Source organism: Hibiscus syriacus, unplaced genomic scaffold, assembly GCF_006381635.1.
Source record: "Hibiscus syriacus cultivar Baekdansim isolate YM2019G1 unplaced genomic scaffold, ASM638163v2 tig00110548_pilon, whole genome shotgun sequence".
Taxonomy (NCBI): Eukaryota; Viridiplantae; Streptophyta; class Magnoliopsida; order Malvales; family Malvaceae; genus Hibiscus; species Hibiscus syriacus.
The window spans coordinates 2,214,145-2,234,641 of NW_024062775.1; the positions used below are offsets into that span (position 1 = coordinate 2,214,145).

General features: G+C 33.6%; 1 pseudogene; it reads right to left on the reverse strand.

Moving 5' to 3' along the window:
* Positions 1-14,312: 14,312 nt before the first annotated feature.
* On the reverse strand, positions 14,313-16,226 carry LOC120130999 (annotated as a pseudogene).
* Between the last annotated feature and the right edge of the window lie 4,271 nt (positions 16,227-20,497).

Consider the following 20,497-nt stretch of genomic DNA (forward strand, 5'->3'; position numbering starts at 1 on the left):
GCACCATTATTATATGTATAGATCCGTAGCCATTTTTTGAGGACAAAAAAGGTCTCTTACCGTCACTTTAGTATTGATTACTCACCGTTGAAAGAGTTTCTGGAGCAAGAATAGCCGAAAGAAGTCACGAAAGATATGTGGATCAATGCCCTTCAAAATCTACAAAGCGACGATATCGTTTGGCGTGCCCCGTGGCAAATTCAAAGGGAGTTCTTTTACAAATATGGTGACTACAACTAGGTGATGTTACTTGGTTTGTGGGGAGGAATCGGATATGCACCACTTCTGGTTATAAGACAGTACGAGGGTCGTCAATTTGTTCCTGTTACTGCTGGATTACATTCATCTGAGTTCGCTTTTCATAGCAAACAAAAGTTTGGCGTGCCCCGTGGCAATTCAAAGGGAGTTCTTTTACAAATATGGTGACTACAACTAGGTGATGTTACTTGGTTTGTGGGGAGGAATCGGATATGCACCACTTCTGGTTATAAGACAGTACGAGGGTCGTCAATTTGTTCCTGTTACTGCTGGATTACATTCATCTGAGTTCGCTTTTCATAGCAAAAATTACAAAAGAAACATCATGGATTTTATTACAGCTTGGAAAACAACTCTCTGTATTCGAGCCAAAGCAGCAAAGGTAATGCTAACTCCTGATTATGAGGAATGGAGGTATGTCAGGAAAAATGAAAATATTCCTCTACCAGATCAAAATGAGGATATCTCTATGGAAGATCACATTAGGTCAGTTCCATCAAAGATTGAAATCTTAAGAGCTGAGTTTGAGGCAGAAAGAGAAGGTTGGTCGAAAGAATTAGAGCAAATGAGACGAGATAAAGCTATGTTAGGCGTTGATGTTGACTTTCATTCAGCGCAATATACAATGCTGAGGGAAAACAAAGAAAAAGTTGATTGTGAGTTCAGAACGTTAAAGAATAATTACCATGAGCTACACAAATCCCGGAGAGCGTCAGCACAGATGACCAAAGAATTGAACATTGAGAAATACCAAGTTGAAGATTTGAAAGAAAAGAATAGCTGTTTACTCAAAAGCCTTGAGAAAGAAAAGCAGAAAATAGAGGATTTTGAGGTTGACAGAAGGGAGCGAATTATAAAGCACAAAGCTTGAAGCCGCGAGATCATGAATGAAATGCAAAAAGAAAGGGATCGAGCAAAAGAATTAGAAAATATGAAGAACAGTATGCTTGAGGGGTTTGAGGTTGAGAAAAACACCATGTTCAAGGGATTTGAATCGGAAATGAATAATATGATTGTCGAACTTGAAGTTAGGGGCCAAAGGATTGAAGAGTTCGATGTTGAAAAAGAAAAATGGGAGTTGGAAAGGAAGAATTTCAATACCATACTTGAAGTAGAGCAAGAAGTGGCCAGTACTTGGATGCAACGAATGTAGAAACAAGAATGTGCAAATCCAGAAGCTTAATCAAAGGACACAAGAAGCACGAACAAAGCTTGAAGAGGATCTGGATCAGTCTAGAAAAAAAAACTCAGAGTTTAATACTTATATCTTGCAACTTGAAGAATCATTATTCTAAGAGAAGGTTCGTCTAGGACCTAGTGATCTTAAAGAGAGTTATGAGGAGAACGCTTCACTACAAACACGAATCCGAGATCTTGAAAAAACTTTGCACAACTGTCAAGTCAGAATCACTGAACTAGAGCAGACTCTCGAGGGAACTAACGAACAATGACAAAAATCTACTGATTTTCATGAAGAAAGAAATGAAGAAAGAAGTAATATGGTATTCGAGGCCATGGTACAAATGAGTGAAGTTGCCATATATATTAGGGAGTTAGCTACTGAAGCAAATATTATTGAGCATCACGTTGATCCAGTTTCTAAATTCGGAAAGAATATGTCATGGCTGATGAAAGAAATAATAGAGCTTAATAGGAAAGCTATGTCGTATTTGTAGTTATGAACTATTATAAAGAAACTTTTGTATGCCGATGGAAGTTGTTCTATGACAGTTAACTTTTTGGGATCAATACCTTTTTGCATACATTTATTTTGCACACATTCATTATTCATTGCATTATTTTCGTTATAGTTTTTACTTTGCATTAAAATAAACATTCATTAAATAAAATAATAATAATAATAATATCAAAAGGGTTTTCAATCGCATTTATTATGGCCAAACGAGAAATTCAACATCACTACGGTACTAGACAAGCTACTAAGAAAATCATGGAGGACAAAATACAACATCTTGAAGAACAACATAATAAAGAACAAGCAGAAATGAATATGAAGTTAGAAAAGATTGAATCCAGCATTGCAAATTCATAAGACATTATGATGCAGGAAATAAAAGAAATGTTCAGGAAGCAAGCTACCACTGGAAAAATGCATGAAAATCTTGTACCTTTAGATTAGGAACCTATGTATCCTTTAGGTTTCACACCGGAACCGGTTTATCATTCTGGTATCACACCTGTGCAAATTCATGCTCGCACATCGGCACTTCAAGAGACTAAACCAAATGATAGTCAACAAGTGGATCTTGCTTCTTCAAGCAAAAATCCGCTTATACCAGATGTGAAGATAGGGGAATTTAATATTTAGCATTTGATTCCATATTTGAATGAGCTGAATGAGAAAGAAAAAGCCAATGAAGAATTGACCAAACAGATCAAGAGCTTAGAAGAAAGAATAAAATCCGTGGAAGTAACTGAATCATTCTATGGATTTGACGCCTGTGAGTTGAGTTTGGTCCTGAACCTAATCCTCCCCATCAAGTTCAAAATTCCTGAATTTGATAGATATGACGGTACTACATACCCTTCGTCTCATATTACCATGTTTTTCCACAGAATGGCAGGTCATATGAAAGACGAGAAATTGTCAATTCATTGCTTTCAAGATAGTTTGACAGGACCAGCCTTAAAGTGGTATACTCAACTTACCAAAGCCAACATTAGATCATGGAAGGATCTGGAAAAAGCATTTCTCGAGCAGTATCGCCACATGACAGATATGGTCCCTGATAGATGGACTCTCCAAAATCTGGAGAAAAAGAACAATGAAATATTTAGACAGTACGCCCAGAGCTGGCATGACACAACAGCCCAAGTTCAGCCACCTCTATCAGAAAAAGAAGCCACAGTGATATTTGTCCACACTTTAAAAGCTCCATATTTAAGCCATTTAATGGGGAACGCAACCAGAAATTTTGTAGATCTGGTCATTTCTGGAGAACTCATTGAAAATGTCATGAAAAGTGGTAAAATTGAATCAAGTGAGGGGTCTAGCTCCAAAAGACCCATGTATCAAAAAAAAGAGAATGAAGTTAACAATGTGAATGCTTACAACAAGGATACCTCGAAAAGTGTTACAATAACCCAGCCAAGGGTAAAGAAAGAGGAAACAAACACTAATCGAGTGGAATCCAGAGGATCTCGTAGGGAAATGAAAGACCTTCTTTTGCACCATTACCAGTACCATATGCTGAGATCTATGATTCGCTGTTAAAAGGCAGACAACATAAGGCCCTATCCTTTGATTCCCATGCAACCACCATTCTCTCCATGGTATGATGTGAAAGCACATTGTGTTTATCATGACGGAATTACGGGTCACTCTATTGAAAACTGTTTGGCATTCAAAAGGGTGGTCCAAAATTTGATTAATACTATAAAGCTGGAATTCAATTCACCAGCTACATCAAATCATCCGCTGCCAAATCATAGAGACAAACGTGAACATGATTCAGGAAGAAATCAAAAGGAAAGCCAAAAGTGATGTTTCTAAGATTAAATCCCCTTTGGTTGGATATTTCAACAAATTTCCCTATCTGGTATGATTCAGCAACAATTCAGACCAAAGCATGATGTAGACGAGAATTATTGCGAATATCATCAAGAAAAAGGACATAGAATTCAATTATGTCCTGAATTCTGGGATTTGGTGCAAAAACTGATGAATGACAAAGAGATAGAGTTCTTTTAAGAAGAACCAGGAAAAAGAGAAGAAGACGTTTGCGCATCAGAAGATTCTATGCCTAAACAGAGAACAAGTGATCCCGTGATCATCACTGTGAAATCAACTATAGTGAATCCTGCTCCAACAAAGTCAAAAGTGGTTATTATAAATCCATTACCATTTCCATATAAAGATACCCGCAGGGTACCTTGGAATTATACTACTAATGTTTCAATGGTAAGACGATCTGTTTCTCTAGAAAAAGCAGAAAATAAAGTATAGAGTATGAATTCGGCATCTGAAACAATAGGTGAAGTCGGATTCTTTACAAGAAGTGGGAGATGATATTCTCCCGAGTCATCGAATGTATCAGAACAGACAAAGGCAAAAGGAAAAGCTACGGTAATATCCCAAAAGGTATTTGACAATGAATCCCCACCTACAGTCAATGAGCCAGTAACAGAGAAACAAGCTCAAGGATTTTTGAAATTTCTGAAACATATCGAATATAGTGTTGTTGAACAACTACATAAACAGCAAGCGCGGATTTCAATTCTTGATCTGTTGATGAATTCAGAAGCACACAGAAATGCCTTGATAAAAATGCTTAATCAAACCTTTATCCCTGAAGATATATCCCTCAATAAGCTTGACAGGATTGTGGGGCACATAGCCGCTGACAATTACATAATGTTCACGGATGATGAAATACTAGAAGGCGGATTGGGATCAGTGAAAGCTCTGAACATTACCACACATTGTCATGGTCATGTTTTACCAGGAGTATTGATTGACAATGGATCTACTCTTAACTTAATGCCTCTGGTTACACTTCAAAGAATGCTAGTAGATAAATCGCACATGAAGAATTATCAGAATGTAGTGCGAGCTTTCGATGGCACTCAGAAAGAGGTGCTTGGAAAAATGGAAATACCACTGCTTATCGGACCAGTCATATACAATATTTATTTTGTGATAATGGATATCCACCCTACATATAATTATTTATTGGGGAGGTCATGGATCCATTCTGCAGAAGCTGTTCCTTCGTCGTTGCATCAAAAACTGAAATTCGTTGTTGATGGTCAATTGATCTATGTAAGAGCAGAGGAAGAAATCATTACGTCTGTAACAAGTAACGCTCCGTATATTGAAACCAATGATGATGCTCTTGAATGCTCTTTCCGAGCTTTAGAATTTGTTAATGCAACCTTTATTGTTGAGGGAAACAAAATTCCATATCCCAGATTATCCGATTGCACCAAAATGATGGTACGACAGACTCTAGGCATTGGAGCTAAAACTGGGAAAGAATCTTTAAGGGAGTTCAGTTCCTGTAAGTACGAAGATGAAGAAAGATCGTTTTGGGCTTGGATTTAAGCCCAATTTTCAGCAAAAGAACAAAGAGATGAAAAGAAGATGCGAAGATAGAAAGGCAAGGTTGAAAGGAGAAAAAATCCCTTGGGAATACATGTTTTTCCCTCAGTTGAAGACCACGTTCAAATCAGGAGGAACGGTTAATGTAGAACAACAGCTTGTTGATGCCCTCAAAGAAGAAAAGTTGACAAAAGATCGAAGCATAGTTGAAGAAGCTATGGGAGGATTATTTATCAACATGATCACAAATAACAACAAGACTGGCAAATACTTTGGCTGGGATTCGCCCTTGTCTCCCTGAAGAAATACTCAACAATTGGACTGCTGAAGATCTCCATGTAGTTTTTAGTATTAACACAGAGTAATACTCAGAACTAATCTTATGCTTTAGCCCAGGAATATGAAAACTTTTTGTTATCTTGTAAGGGAAATTATCTTAAGTTTACCTAATATCAAATATAAGAAGTTCTCTTTAAAATTCTCAAATGGCAATCATTCTTTACATTTTTACATTCATTATTTTTCATTTGTTTCATAAATTTACTATATCCTTTCGGAAATATGTCCGATTTAAATTTGCAGGTGTCACAATGTTAATAGCATGCTTATTCCTAAATTTAATCATGAAATAAATTTAGAGCGGCCCATATGTCTGGAGAAAATCAATGAGTGTGAGGATGAAGTAGAATGTGATGTTCCTACTGAATTGTTAAGACTAGTAGAAAAAGAAGACAAACAAATTTTACCTCACAAAGAAGAAGTTGAGAATGTAAATCTGGGAACTGATGAAGAAATGAAAGAAGTGAAAATTGGTACTACTTTGTCAACCCAGATAAAACTAAAATTAATAGATCTCCTCCAAGAGTTCAAAGATATCTTCGCCTGGTCTTATCAAGATATGCATGGTTTGATTACAGATATAGTGGTCCATAAACTTCCAATCAGTCCAGCATATAAACCTGTTCAACAAAAGCTCAGACGAATGAGACCATAAATGTTATTGCAAATTAAAGAAGAAGTGATGAAACAAATCAATGCAGGTTTCCTACAGGCAGCCAAATATCCAGAATGGGTAGCCAACATAGTTCGTGTACCAAAGAAGAATGGAAAAGTTCGAATGTGTGTGGATTGCAGAGATCTCAACAAAGCTAGTCCGAAAGATATTTTTCCATTACCTCACATTGACATATTGGTTTCATTGATGGATGGCTTTTCAGGATATAATCAGATAAAAATGAACCCTGAAGACATGGGAAAAAACAATATTTGTAACCATGTGGGTCACTTTTTGTTACAAAGTAATGTTATTTGGATTGAAAAATGCATGGGCAACGTATCAGAGAGAAATGGTTACTCTGTTTCATGACATGATGAACAAATAGATTGAAGTATATGTGGATGACATGATTTCCAAGTCCCGAACCGAAGAAGAACATATTCAAAATTTGAGAAAGCTTTTCCAAAGATTGAGAAAGTATCAATTAAAGCTCAACCCCGCTAAATGCACTTTTGGGGCAACATCAAGAAAGCTTTTGGGATTTGTAGTCAGCCAAAAAGGAATCGAGATTGATCCAGATAAAGTAAAAGCAATTCAAGATCTTCCACCACCAAATAAAAAGAAAGAAGTTCGAGGCTTTTTGGGAAGATTAAATTATATATCTCGGTTCATTTCTCAACTAACTGACAAATGTGATCCAGTGTTCAAATTACTCCGAAAGAACAATCCTGAAGTCTGGAATAATGAATGTCAAGAAACTTTGGATATTATTAAGAAATATTTATCCAATGCCCCCATTTTAGTATCACCAGTGCCTGATAGACCGTTAATTCTCTATTTGACAGTCTTTGAAAATTCGATAGGATGTGTACTGGGGACAGCATGATGAATCTGGAAGAAAAGAGAAAGCCATTTATTATATGAGTAAGAAATTCACTGATTGTGAAATTCAATACCCACCAATACAAAAATTATGTTGTGCCTTGGTGTGGCCTACTCGAAGGCTTAGACAATACATGTTATATCATACCACTTGGCTGATATCTAGACTTGATCCTTTAAAATTCTTGATGGAATCACCAGCTTTGACAGACAAAATGGCTAGATGGCAAATGTTATTATCAAAGTTTGATATTGTATATGTCAACCAAAAAGCGATAAAAGGAAGTGTCATAGCTTATTTTCTGGCCAGTCGTGTATCCGATGATTATCAGTCTCTGAGTTTTAATTTTCCAGACGAAGATTTGTTGTGCATATCCATGAATGAAGAAATCAGAACGAATGATGAATCTTGGAAGCTTTATTTTGATGGAGCATCCAACGCCTTTGGAAGAGGAATTGGAGCAGTTTGATTTCTCCAGAAAATATTTATTACCCTTTTACAAGCAAACTGGAGTTCTTTTGCACCAATAATATGGCAGAATATGAAACTTGTGTCATGGGATTGAAGGCAGCCATAGAAAGGAATATTAAATTTCTCACGATATATGGAGATTCATCATTAGTGGTGTATCAATTACGAGGAGAATGGGAAATAAAAGATCAAAAATTGCTGGAATACCAAAATTTTACCCTCGAATTAGTGAAGGAATTTGAGAAAGTCACCTTCAATTATCTCCCTCGAGAGGAAAATCAAATGGCAGATGCTTTGGCTACATTAGCTGCTATGTTTTAGGAAAATAAAAAAGTTGATATGATGTCAATCAAAATGCAAGTCTATGAAATTCCTGCACATTGCTACAGTGTGGAAGAAGAGGCAGATGGCAAGCCATGGTATCATGATATCTTGCAATATATCAAGTATCAAAGCTATCCAAAAAATGCATCTGAAATTGATAAAAGAACCTTGAGAAGAATGGTTGCTGGATACTTTCATGATAGCGAGACTTTATACAGAAGAAACAATGATCAAATGCTATTGAGATGTTTAAATACTAGCAAAGCCAGAAGCATCATTGAGGAAGTCCATAGTGGGATATGTGGAACACATGCAAATGGTCTTTCCATGGCTAGAAAAATAATGAGATATGGATATTATTGGGCTACCATGCATACAGATTGCATTGATTTTGCAAGAAGATGTCATAAATGCCAGGTATATGCTGATAAGATTCATGTACCTCCATCACCTTTACATGTAATGATTGTACCTTGGCCATTTTCTATGTGGGGAATAGATGTCATTGGGCCAATCACACCAAAAGCATCAAATGGACATTGTTTCATCCTAGTGGCAATTGACTATTTTACCAAGTGGGTTGAAGTTGCTTCATATGCTAATATTAAGAGGTCTACAGTTTACAAATTTATAAAGAAAGAAATAATTTGTCGATATGTGCTACCAGAGAGAATCATTACAGATAATGCTCTGAACTTGAATAACAAAATGATGACTGAACTTTGTGCACAGTTTAAGATCAAGAATGCAAATTCAGTGGCATATCGCCCAAAGATGAATGGGGCAGTTGAAGCAGCGAATAAGAACATCAAGAGGATCATTACAAAGACTACTGAAACTTACAAAGATTGGCACGAGAAGTTACCTTTTGCTTTATATGCATACCGAACTACTATACGAACATCTACTGGGGCAACGCCTTTTTCTTTAGTATATGGGATGGAAGCAGTCTTGCCAATTGAAGTTGAGATCCCATCACTTCGAATTTTGAGAGAGGTAAAATTGGATGAATATGAATGGATCCAAGATCGATTTGATCAGTTGAACCTTATTGATGAGAATAGATTGAAAGCTATTTGCCATGGACAGATGTATCAGAAACAGATGATGAAGTCTCATGTCAAGAAAATACATCCAAGAGAATTCCAAGAGGGTGATCTAGTGCTGAAAAATATCTTGCCTATACATAAAGATTTCCGTGGTAAATGGATGCCTAATTGGGAAGGGCCATATGTTGTAAAAAATGCCTTTTCCGGAAGAGCGTTGATCTTGGCAGAAATGGATGGAAAAGTTCTAAGAAATCCAATAAACTCATATTATGTCAAGAAATATTATGCTTGAAAAAAAATGAAAAAAATGAAAAATGATGAAAATATATATATATATATAGAAAAGGAGGGTCAAGATGAAAACCCGCAAAGGGTGTCTTGCAACCAAAGGAAGGATTTGAGTTAAAAACCTAAAAGGGCTGCTCAAATGCATGTTGATATTAGGCATCTGGCAATCAAACCCTCTTAAGAGCTTGATAGTTTGGGAGGAACTTTACATCTACAAGCATTCTGGCAATGTTTGAGATCTTCCAGACATAAGCTTACCTCAGTGCTCTAAATTATATCAAGTTTATTAGTTTAGAAATACTTATGCTAATGATTTGTTAAGTCATTTGAATTTTTATCATTCTTATGTTTGTCATGGCTTTGAATACATTTTTATATATTTATTATTTATTCCAAGATTATCTTTTTGAAATTCAATTTCTTTTGTTCGAAATTCAATTTATTTTTCACATAAACATCCTGTAAATAGATTAACATAATCTTAAAAATAAACAAAATATTTATGACTATTACTTCATGTTAATACTTTAAAGTGCATAGAATCTAAAGTAAGTCTTATCGACATTTGCAATCACTGTTGAAAAGCAAACAAGTTATGTCCATCATAGAGTCATTTGGAAGCGAAACAAGAGGAAATATGTTCTCAATTGGCAGATTATGAATATAGCACTTTTTTCGTGCATCAGTATAAAAGTGCTTCGAATTTACAAATTTTGGCTCTACATCGTATAAGTACCGTGACATTTTGGTCCAAACACCAATTGGAGCAAGCGCCACGTTATCATAATAGAAATAAGGAGGCCCAATAGCACCTTCTGGAAGTGTTCTTTGAGTTATCTGATCTAGTTCGGTAGGAACTCCAAAACCAATCATTGGATTAGGAAGATGAACTGCATGATCGTCTTCATTAAGAAGCTTTTTTTCAAGCTTCCTCTACTTCTTCTTTTTCAAAAATCATAGCCCAAGTTTCGCCTTTTCTTGTAATTAGGATCATTGCATAATGGCTCCCTATCTTCTACCGGAAGAAGTGCGTCAGCAGCCTTAGCCATTTGAGCAGCACATATAAAATATGTTAACTCTACAATTGATGAATCCTGACCACATCTCTACGACTATTGAAAACTCAGCATCTGAGTATCCCATTTTCGTCAAGTATAACAATTTACTCTCCTCATCAGAATCAGAATTCAGGATTTTCTCGGTATCAGAAGAACAATCAATATTTGTGAAATCATCCTGAAAAATCACTTCATAATCAGATGAGTAGTTATCATAATCAACATGTTGCATGAGTGCAGACTTTTCAAGAGCCTATACCATTGAGTTTTGTTCTCAAGTGGTTTTGCGACATCATGTAAAAATTCAGGCATATCTACATTTACACTCTCCAAATATGATAGATTCTCTTTTCAAAGAAAAAAGATTTATGGGATTTCTACACAATTGAAGAAAGACTGAGTAGACTGAGTTCACCACTTTGAGATGAACTTAACATTCATGCATCATATTTAGACATTTACAAAATATGAGCATTTTCATTCATTTTACCCATGTTAAATATTTGACAGGAATTTCAAAGATTTTAGCAAGATTTGAATCCATCACTCAATGGATCAATATTTGAAGGTAGAGCTCATAATGAGAAGAACTCATCTGAATAAGGAAGAAGAAATTCATAATGAGAAGAATTTGTTCAACCTTTTGCTTTAATACATCACTTGATGGATCAACATTGCCAGATAAAGTTCGTAATTAAAAGAATTTATCTGAAGAGGAAGAAGAAGTTCATAATGAGAAGAGCTTGTTCAACCTTTTGCATGACTCTATCACAGAAGGAGATAGATCAGCATCAACTTTTCCAGAGAAAGTTCATAATGAGAAGAACTTATCTGAAGATTATTTTAAAAGATTATTTTAAGTATTTGACCTACCTAACCCAAAAAGGTCAATGGTGACTCCCAAAATATTATTTTATAAAAATCATTTATTTATTCATTTTAAATTTTTCCCGCCAAGTAAAAGTAAAAATTTTCGTACCCGGGCAAAAACCGGTTACGACAACACCCACCACTGCAACCTTGGTATTTAGATTGCAAGCACCATTTGCATTTAACTTAATCACCTGCCCATCTGGTGGTCTCCACCGGAATGGATTAGAAACAAAGGGCCTGTTGGAAAATTACATTCTTTGAGCATTAAGAAAATCATCTGACAATGGCAACAAGTGCCCAAGTAGGTTGAAACGACCCATCATGCACCAGTGAATTTCTTCCATTCCACACATTCCAAAGGAGAACCAAGAATCCTGCAAAATCATCTAACCCAAGCGTAGAAAGTGCGGATTCCAACTATAATAGTAGAGATGTATAAGTTGAATTAAGAAACGCACCTGATATACATGTTACTCGAATATTGTCCTTCGTGAAGGAATAATCCCGAAACACGCAAGGTAGTCTTACATGTACAATTTGGGGTTATTTTTCTAAATAATATTGTTTGGTGGTTGTTTTGATAATTAATTACTTTTAGGGGATTTTTAAACAAATAATTCTCAATAGAACACAAACTATCTTACGCAGACGATCTTAACTATTTTTGGGTCGGGCAAAAAAAATAAATTCCTAATTTAAAAGAAATTAAAAAAATATGTAATATAAATTTTTTATTATAATTTTTATTAAATTAAATAAATACTACTTTATTATGATATCAAAAATGTAAAAACTATATTTATGCATATAAATTCTTACAAAAAACATTATCTTCAAGTATTTTTTGACGTAAAATTTTTTATGTTAGTGTCAACATCAATGCTTTCCAACATATTTTTCTCAATATATAACACATCATTTAGAAATAAAAGAACGATATTATCTAGAATTTGAAAAATATATAAAAATCAAAAGAATTTGAAAACATGATCTACCTAAAATTTTAAGAACAATCTTCGATATGATTCAAACACCACAATTAATGATAAGCAATTATGATTTTGTGTTTGTGAGAAATATGAGAAATCAAAAAGTGAAAGTAATGCTTTTAAGAGGAATTGTGAAATATGGAAGAGAAAATAAGCATACTATTTATACTTAACTTTTTTCATCCCATTGAGTCTTGAAAAAAAAATAACGTAATAAAAATTTACCATTGACATGGAAAATCGAGAAAGAGATTTAGTGAATTGATGGTGAGAATTTAAAAAAATCAAAAATTAAAGAGATTCAATTAGATTTTTAATTTTGGGAAAAATATTGAATCAGGGTCTTATGAGAAGTTGAATAGTTTATTTGATGACAACTGACACTTCAATAAACTTATGAACCATATTATTTTATTTTACATTTTTCTTAAATTATCAAAAAAATAAAAGAAGATATTAAACTATCCTTTTAAATTTATGGGCCCTGAGTCGGCGCCCTTTCTACCCACTGGAATAGAACATAGCTCTATCTATCTAAAACATCATCAATCATCAAAATTGACCAAGTCCATTGTAACTCAACCTATCTTACACTGGAATAGAACATAATAGGGATCAACTCAATACAAATAGAGCGAGCCATTGTCCAATACGATAAATCAACAGGCCTCTCAGATCTTTGATACAACCCCTCCAAATGCATGTAATACGCAAAGCATGAATACTACAAAATACGTATCAGATTTAAATCAAGCGAATCGAGATACTCAATCAACAACAAATAGGATCAAGATTTCACATAAACACTAATATTTTTAGTGATCATTCTTATTGTCAATGTATTTTCTTTAGTGAGCTTGTTTTAATTTACTACTTTCTCAGTAACGAACACAAAATTTTATGTAATAAAGAGAAACTTTTAAAATGTGTTAACTTTTTAAATAGTAAAGGTGAAAATAGATTTTAAATAAAAAATTTAATATATATATTAATTTAAAAATTTAGAGACGATTGTACCCATCCATCCTCGTCCATGATTGCATCCCATCCTGACTTGTCTCGTCTTAAATTTGTCACTAGACATTCTTTTGAAAAAGATTACATATTGCCCGTATTTGTTACTTTTTAAAGAAAAATAATTTTCATATTATATAGATTTTAATTTTGATGGGTCGACTCATTGTGTTATCAACCATAATATTATTTTTTTTTCTCGAAATACATCAACCATAATTTAGATTAACTTAATGAGGGCTTTGTGTTATCTGAACTTCCGACTGAACTTTCCTGGATTATCAATTGAGAATTAAAAGTTGGAGATAGAGTTCTCCTCTAAATTGGACAGTTTCTTATATAAAGCAGAAAATAACATTATGATCGTATACAAATATCATAGAACATAGAACAAAGAGGCCCCAACTTCTCATAACTGAAAAAAATGAATGAAAATAATAAGTAAAGCTTAAATTTAATGACGTCCAGATAGAAAAGTTAATAATAATTCATTAATTCAGAGCAGCATGTACATTGCCATTGAGAAAAGCATAGCACAAACAATAAGATTGCTTACAAGAATTAGAGTAAATCCTAGATTCAGAAACAAATAAAATTGTCTTCAACATGCTGATCTTAGCACTTAAATCTTGAAAAATGTTAAAATGCTAAAACATGCTGATTTAAGTACTTAAATGCTAAAAAATAACAGTTGATAATAAGTTTTACCCATGTTCCTCTTGACAATTTATATATGCTCAATTACAAGGGTAATGGAGATGCCAACAATGTCGAAAACATTAAAAGGGTTGTGGAGAATGCATTTACAAACATCTTAGAATGAAACCTTAAATGATTATAAAGAATTAAACAATTTTAATATGATAATGTAGAATAAAACATAACATAAACTATGAATTTGGAATTAGTTTGAAACTTTGATCTGCAACTTATTTCTCAATTCAAAGAAGTATCTGATGAGTCTGATATATTGATATTCATTCATTCAAATAAGAAGCAGCTACTATATACTAGTCGAAATACTTATTTTTATACCAGCTAGGCACCTACACGCTTCCATCATAGTCCGCTGCTTGAGAAAACAAATGCATAGCCTTCATCTTCTGAATTGCATCAGCTGGATTCAGGCTATTGGGGCAGGTGGCCGTGCAATTTCTTATAGTCCTGCACCTGTCAATCTTTTCTGCTCTTCCGTCAGAGCCTGAACCCTTTCCTCCGTGAAATCATCCCGGCTGCCAATCAAACAAAGTCAGGCCATTTCATCACTACTTTCACCTGCAAAGTAAAAACCCCGTTTACCTGTCGGATATCGTTCGAAAAGCATGCAGCAAAGTCGCAGGAGGAACTCCTCTGGGTTCCACCAGTAAGACGGGCATGAAGTGCTACAGCAAGCACAAAGTATGCACTCGTATAACCCATCTAAATTCTTCCTCTCAGCCGGTGTTCTCTCCCATCTAAGCGCGCTCTTTTGGTCTTCAGCCATGGCTCTATTGACCTGTTTTTCATCACAAATGGAAAAAGACTACTTAAAACTCTTCAAGTCTTACCGTGATTGAAATGGTTATGTATTCCTACTTGTACTGTTGGTAGAAATTGGTCAGGTCCACAACTAGATCTTTGATCACAAACATGTGAGGCAATGGAGTTATAAGTTATAACAGTGGGCTTACTGGTGTCGACATCAATGGGTTTGAGGCAAGCCATAGTGTTGGTTCCATCAATGTTCATGGCACAAGACCCACATATCCCTTCCCTGTAAGACCTCCTGTAACTGAAGCTTGAATCCTTTTCTGCTTTTATCTTCTGCAATGCGCCCAAAACCTGGAAACAGTACTCAAACCATGAGAATTCAATGCTCTGTTTTGAAAATCGGACCGGACCGATGGGTTCAACCGGGAACCGTTGCTTAGTCCGGTTCAATCTAAACCGGTTGAACTGTTATTAATAAACCGGCCAGAACCGTTGAACCGTTCGAACTGGATCGGCTGAAAACCGGAAAAAACCGAGAAAAACCGGGATTTTTGTTTTTTTTTTAAAAAATTAAACCAAACAACGTCGTCTGTTAAACGAGCCAAGTCGAACTCGAGTATTGCTGAGCTCGACTCGAACTTGAAAACTTTAAAAGTAAGCTCAACTCAACTCAAACTCCAAGCTAAAAATTATCAAGTTCAACTCAAACTCGAAATATAATATTGAAACTTGAACTCAAAAAGGCTTGAACTCAAAAAAAGATTAGAAGCTCGATTGAAGCCTAAAATTCGAGCTTGATTAAAGTGAAAAAATAGTTATATAATTATAGTTATATAATTTTGTTATGATTTTTTTAACCCCAAATTTATTTTTTAATTATAGTTATATAATTATATTTATTATTTAATATGTTTTACCTTAAATATTATATTTTAGTTAATTTGAATCATTTTGTTTCACTTGATTTTATGATTTTTAAATCATATATGGTATGACTTGCTTTGAATATGACTTGTGATATAAAAAATTATTTTTTATTAAATATTTTTAGTATTTTTATTTAATTTTTAAAATTTTTATGACGTCGTCCGGTTATTTCAACCGATTAGACCGGTTCGATCGGTTGAATCAGTAAACCGGTAGCATGACCGGTTCGCTAACCGGTCCGGTTCTGAAAACCATGATTCAATGTTATTTTTCCAATGAAGTGTAAAAAGAAAGTTACCATGGGGCCACAATTGGAAAGATCTACGAAGTAAGACCGGAGGAAGGGCTTAGTGGAGGTGGAAGGGCTCCATCTATAGATCTTGAACTCCTTGTAAAGCTTCTTCACTCTGCTGCGAATTTCCCAACTTGTTTCAACTGCTACTTGTGCATGTTGCTGGGCAGCTGGGTGGGATTCCAGCACCGGAAAATTTTGCTTCTTCTTCGTGTTTACCTAAAATCCCAGCTACCTTGTTGTAGGCATTGCGCAACCAAGTCTTTGACATCTCTCTTGTTTTTCCTTCTATGGAGATTTGCTGAAGCGTGACATTACTTATTTAAGGCCTTCCTTTTCCTAGAGGCACTTTGTTGCATGGCTGAAACGTGTTGGGGCTACATAAATTGTGACACAAACATGTTTACACATAATTAATTAGGGTAAACTATGAGCTTAGTACCAAACTATAGTTTTAGTACATTTTAATACATAAACTTTTAATGTTTTCAAAACCATACTTAATGCTTAGTTTAGATACTAAAAATGAAATAAAAAGGACTAAAAATGATAGTTTAGATACTAAACCCGTTAAGTTTTTATAACGGGGTATTCAAATGAAATAAAAATTAAATTTTAGATATGATTTTAAAAAATAAAATTTTATATACTAAAACATGCCAAAATTAATAGTTTAAATACTAAACTCATAATTTACCCAATTAATTAAGACTAGGTAATGCACCAGCATCCCAATATGAATATATTAGTATTATTCATACTAAAATTATTATCCGACTAACCTGTCAAGCGAAAATTATTATTAATTAACATTAAACTTTTAAAATATTTTTATTAACATTTACAAATTTTCTTGATCAAGCAACGATATGAATGGGCCGTTTAGGACCTGGGTTGCTATTGGGTCATAATCTTATAAGATTAATATATACGTGCAAACTGGTCCAAGATTAATTAGAATTTTATAAAAAATGAACCACGAAAGTTGCAGAATAAAGAAACAATAAAAACCTACAGTCTTTTTGCATATGAAAATACATTAATTAATGAGAGGTGTTGCCACTTGCGAGGCAGTTGACCAACATAAGTTAAGTGAAAATTTCACACACAAATAAATAAACTAGAAAAAGAGAAAGGAACTCAGAGAAGCACAAGTGGTGTCTAATCATATGCGTAAAACTTAAATAAACTTAATGGCGTTAGGCCACCTTGGATTACGATAATCGGCTTCATTTATTTTGTTTAAAATGTCATTTTATACCTAATTACATGTTAAATATAAATATTTAGACAGAAAATTATATCTAAAAGAGCAATATAAACACTTGGGGTATAATAATGAAGATTAATATGATTGGGAGAAAATCAGGTGTAATGGACGTTAGTTCGTGTAGATGAGGTGTGGATTCGAGATGGGTGGTGAAGAATAAGAGAAGAAGAATAATATTCTTACGTACCAGCAGTCCAACCAACTCTGATTTGGAGAATAAAATATATATATTGCAAAATTGCAATTCAGTATCTTGTTTAATTAATGTATATATTCACACTAGTAAATACAGCGTAAATTTAGAAGAAAAAAATGTTGTATAGTGAAGTTATAGTGAACAATTTTTTTAGATTTTGTTACATTCTTGTGTGCCTGCGTGCGTGTGTAAGAAAGGATCATGTTACACATTATAAAACTCTTTTAGTTTTATAGTCTTTTAGGATATATAGAATCCTTTTAAAAAATGTAAAAAAAATTAGTTTTACAATTTTTTAGGATCGTTGGATGATTGAAAACAGATGGTTAGGATCCAATTACATAGTATAAAACTTTTTTAGTTTTGCAATCTTTTAGGATCGTTGGATGAAAGAAAATCAAAGTCATAATAAATAATTAAAAATCTTAATTTTTATTAGGCTAGAGGCACAATGGGTTATTTACTTATTGGGTTATATGTTGTTTAAACTCTAAAGTTCCAACTTTTATTATTTTTTTATCATTCAAAATTAAAATTTGGAATATCCATATCTAATTTGATTATCTATATTTTATAAATATTATATTTGAATTACCTAAAAAATCTAAATTATCTAAAATTTGAATCGGATCAGATTTTTCACAGCCCAAGACACCTCTTGAGTTGCTAAAGAATGAGGGCATGGCATCACACTACTAAGAAGCTACGCATGGCATGGCATGGCATGGTTTGGACCCACTACCTAAAGGCGTTATGTACTCGTTTTTTTTTTTAACGATCATGATTTTACGCTTTAAGGACTCAAAAGAAGTTCTCAGAATCTATAAAAAGTGGAAGACAAAACTTTGAGGGTGCGTCGTTTTTTCAACATACCTTCTGGTTATCAATAAAATGCTTTAAAGAAGTATTTTAAGTGTGCACGTTAAAGAGTGTAATCAACTTTTTTACTCCTAATATTAAAGCCATTGTAAGCCCTTTTTTTCACCACAAGGTAAGCCAACCCACTATCCAATCAGAGGGTTAGGATTTTCCCATTGCTTTCCCTAAAGAATTCCCAGTAAAAACCATTACTTTCTCAGAAGAAACAAAAGAGTTCTTAGATACAAAATAGTAAGTCTGAGTTACCATTAAACTATAAGCCAAAATAGTCAACAATCTCGCATTAGAAAAGGTTGTTTATATCAAGTTTGCCATTTTCATATGATTAAACTGGAAGAGAGCAGAGGGTTAGGTCAAGTTGGACGACAACCCAGCCCCATAACAATATTTCCACGTCTTAAAAAGTTAATTTTAACAGTTTTTATACTCATAAACATCAACCCCAGTTTGGTACATCTGTTTTATATGGTCGGACCCTCAATGGCTATAAAAGATTGTTACAACACATAAGTTAGGTTCTATATGCTTGTTTTTTTCTGCCAAAACAAAATCAAAATCACAACTTATAAACAAGAATGTCATCTTATGATATATATGCAATTCGCTGTGTGGATGGATGAAGTGATGGGTCAAAATTGTGGTTTTTTATGAAAGCATTTAGTTTTATTAAAAAATGAAATATTTAAAATTATAATAAATGTTTACAACTATAATTGTAAACTAAATATTTAATTAGTATATTTTTCTATAATTATTAACACAAAAAGTAATCACTTGAGATCAAACAATGTCATACAAGGAAAAAGTTAAATCCTAACGAAAAAAACCCAAATAAAAAATAGATATAAACAGATCTGATTGGACCAGCAAACGAATCTTAAAAGGGGATTAAACTACTGAAAAATCACATACAAACTACAAATTGAAGTCGAGTGACATGAAAAAACCATCCACGATTGTAAATTACGTATCCAAATCCAGTCCGAGGATCCAAAATTGAGAAGTTCATCATGGTAACAAATAATTGTCATCTTATCAGTCGTAGCGATGTTAAATTCAACTAGGAGAAAAAGATAAACTAAAATAACAACAAAAAAACTAAAAATGTGCCATAAGAGTAGAGAAAAACATGTCATAAAAACAAAACTATTTAAAAACAAATATACTATATAAAAATAAAATAAAAAAAATATTGACGACCACAACTAGGGTTGTAAATGAGATGAGACAGATCGCGATCTACTTGAGATCGACTCGGTCAATGCTCGATAAATACTCAGATCGAATGGACTCGACTCGAACTCGAGCTCGACTCGAATTCTTAACGAGCCGAAACGAGCTACTTGATACTCGACTCGAAAAGCTCGTGAGCAGCTCGAAAATATAATATATTAAGAATTTATTTTTTAAAAAATAAATTATTAATAATATTAATATTTATGTGTTGATTTTTTTTTAAATACAATAAGGCTTTCATGTATTTAAGATTCATGTTCGAGTTTGAATTTGATGATTCAATCTTGTTAAGTTTAAGAATTTTTTTTTCATTTCAAGCCTTTTCGAGCTACTCACGAGCTTCAGTTCAAGATTTCGAGTTCGAGTCGAGCTCCATTTCAAAATTTTTGAGTCGAGTCGAGCTCAGCAATACTCGAGCTCGACTCGGCTCGTTTACACCCCTAACCAAAACCTGCACAAAGCATGTTTTATATTTAACAATTGTACTTTTTAAAAATAATATGTTTAATTAGTATTTTTGAAAATATTGAAAGAAATGAAATAAAGGCTTTCATATTTTTGAGAGATAGATGATTAGGTTTTATTTTTGAAAAAAATTGTATTTTTTAAAAGTAATATGTTTAATTAGTATTTAATATATTGATTGTTTTTTATTAGTCTATGGTGTTTACAAGTGATATTATGTGTTCTAAAATCTCTTAATCATTTGATAATGAACACTTAAATATTTTACAATCTTTTGTACTCGAATCTAAGACATCTAAGAATAACAATTATTTCTCTAACCATTGAGGTAACTTAATTCGTGCATGATTGTTTTTAATTAATTACAATATAAAATGAGATAAATAAATTTTTAAAAATCATAAAAGAAATATGAATACCTTTTATTTAGGATAAAAAAATGCTATTTACTTTATCATTCAAGTGCCTCGATTTAATTAACTAAGCTTATATTATA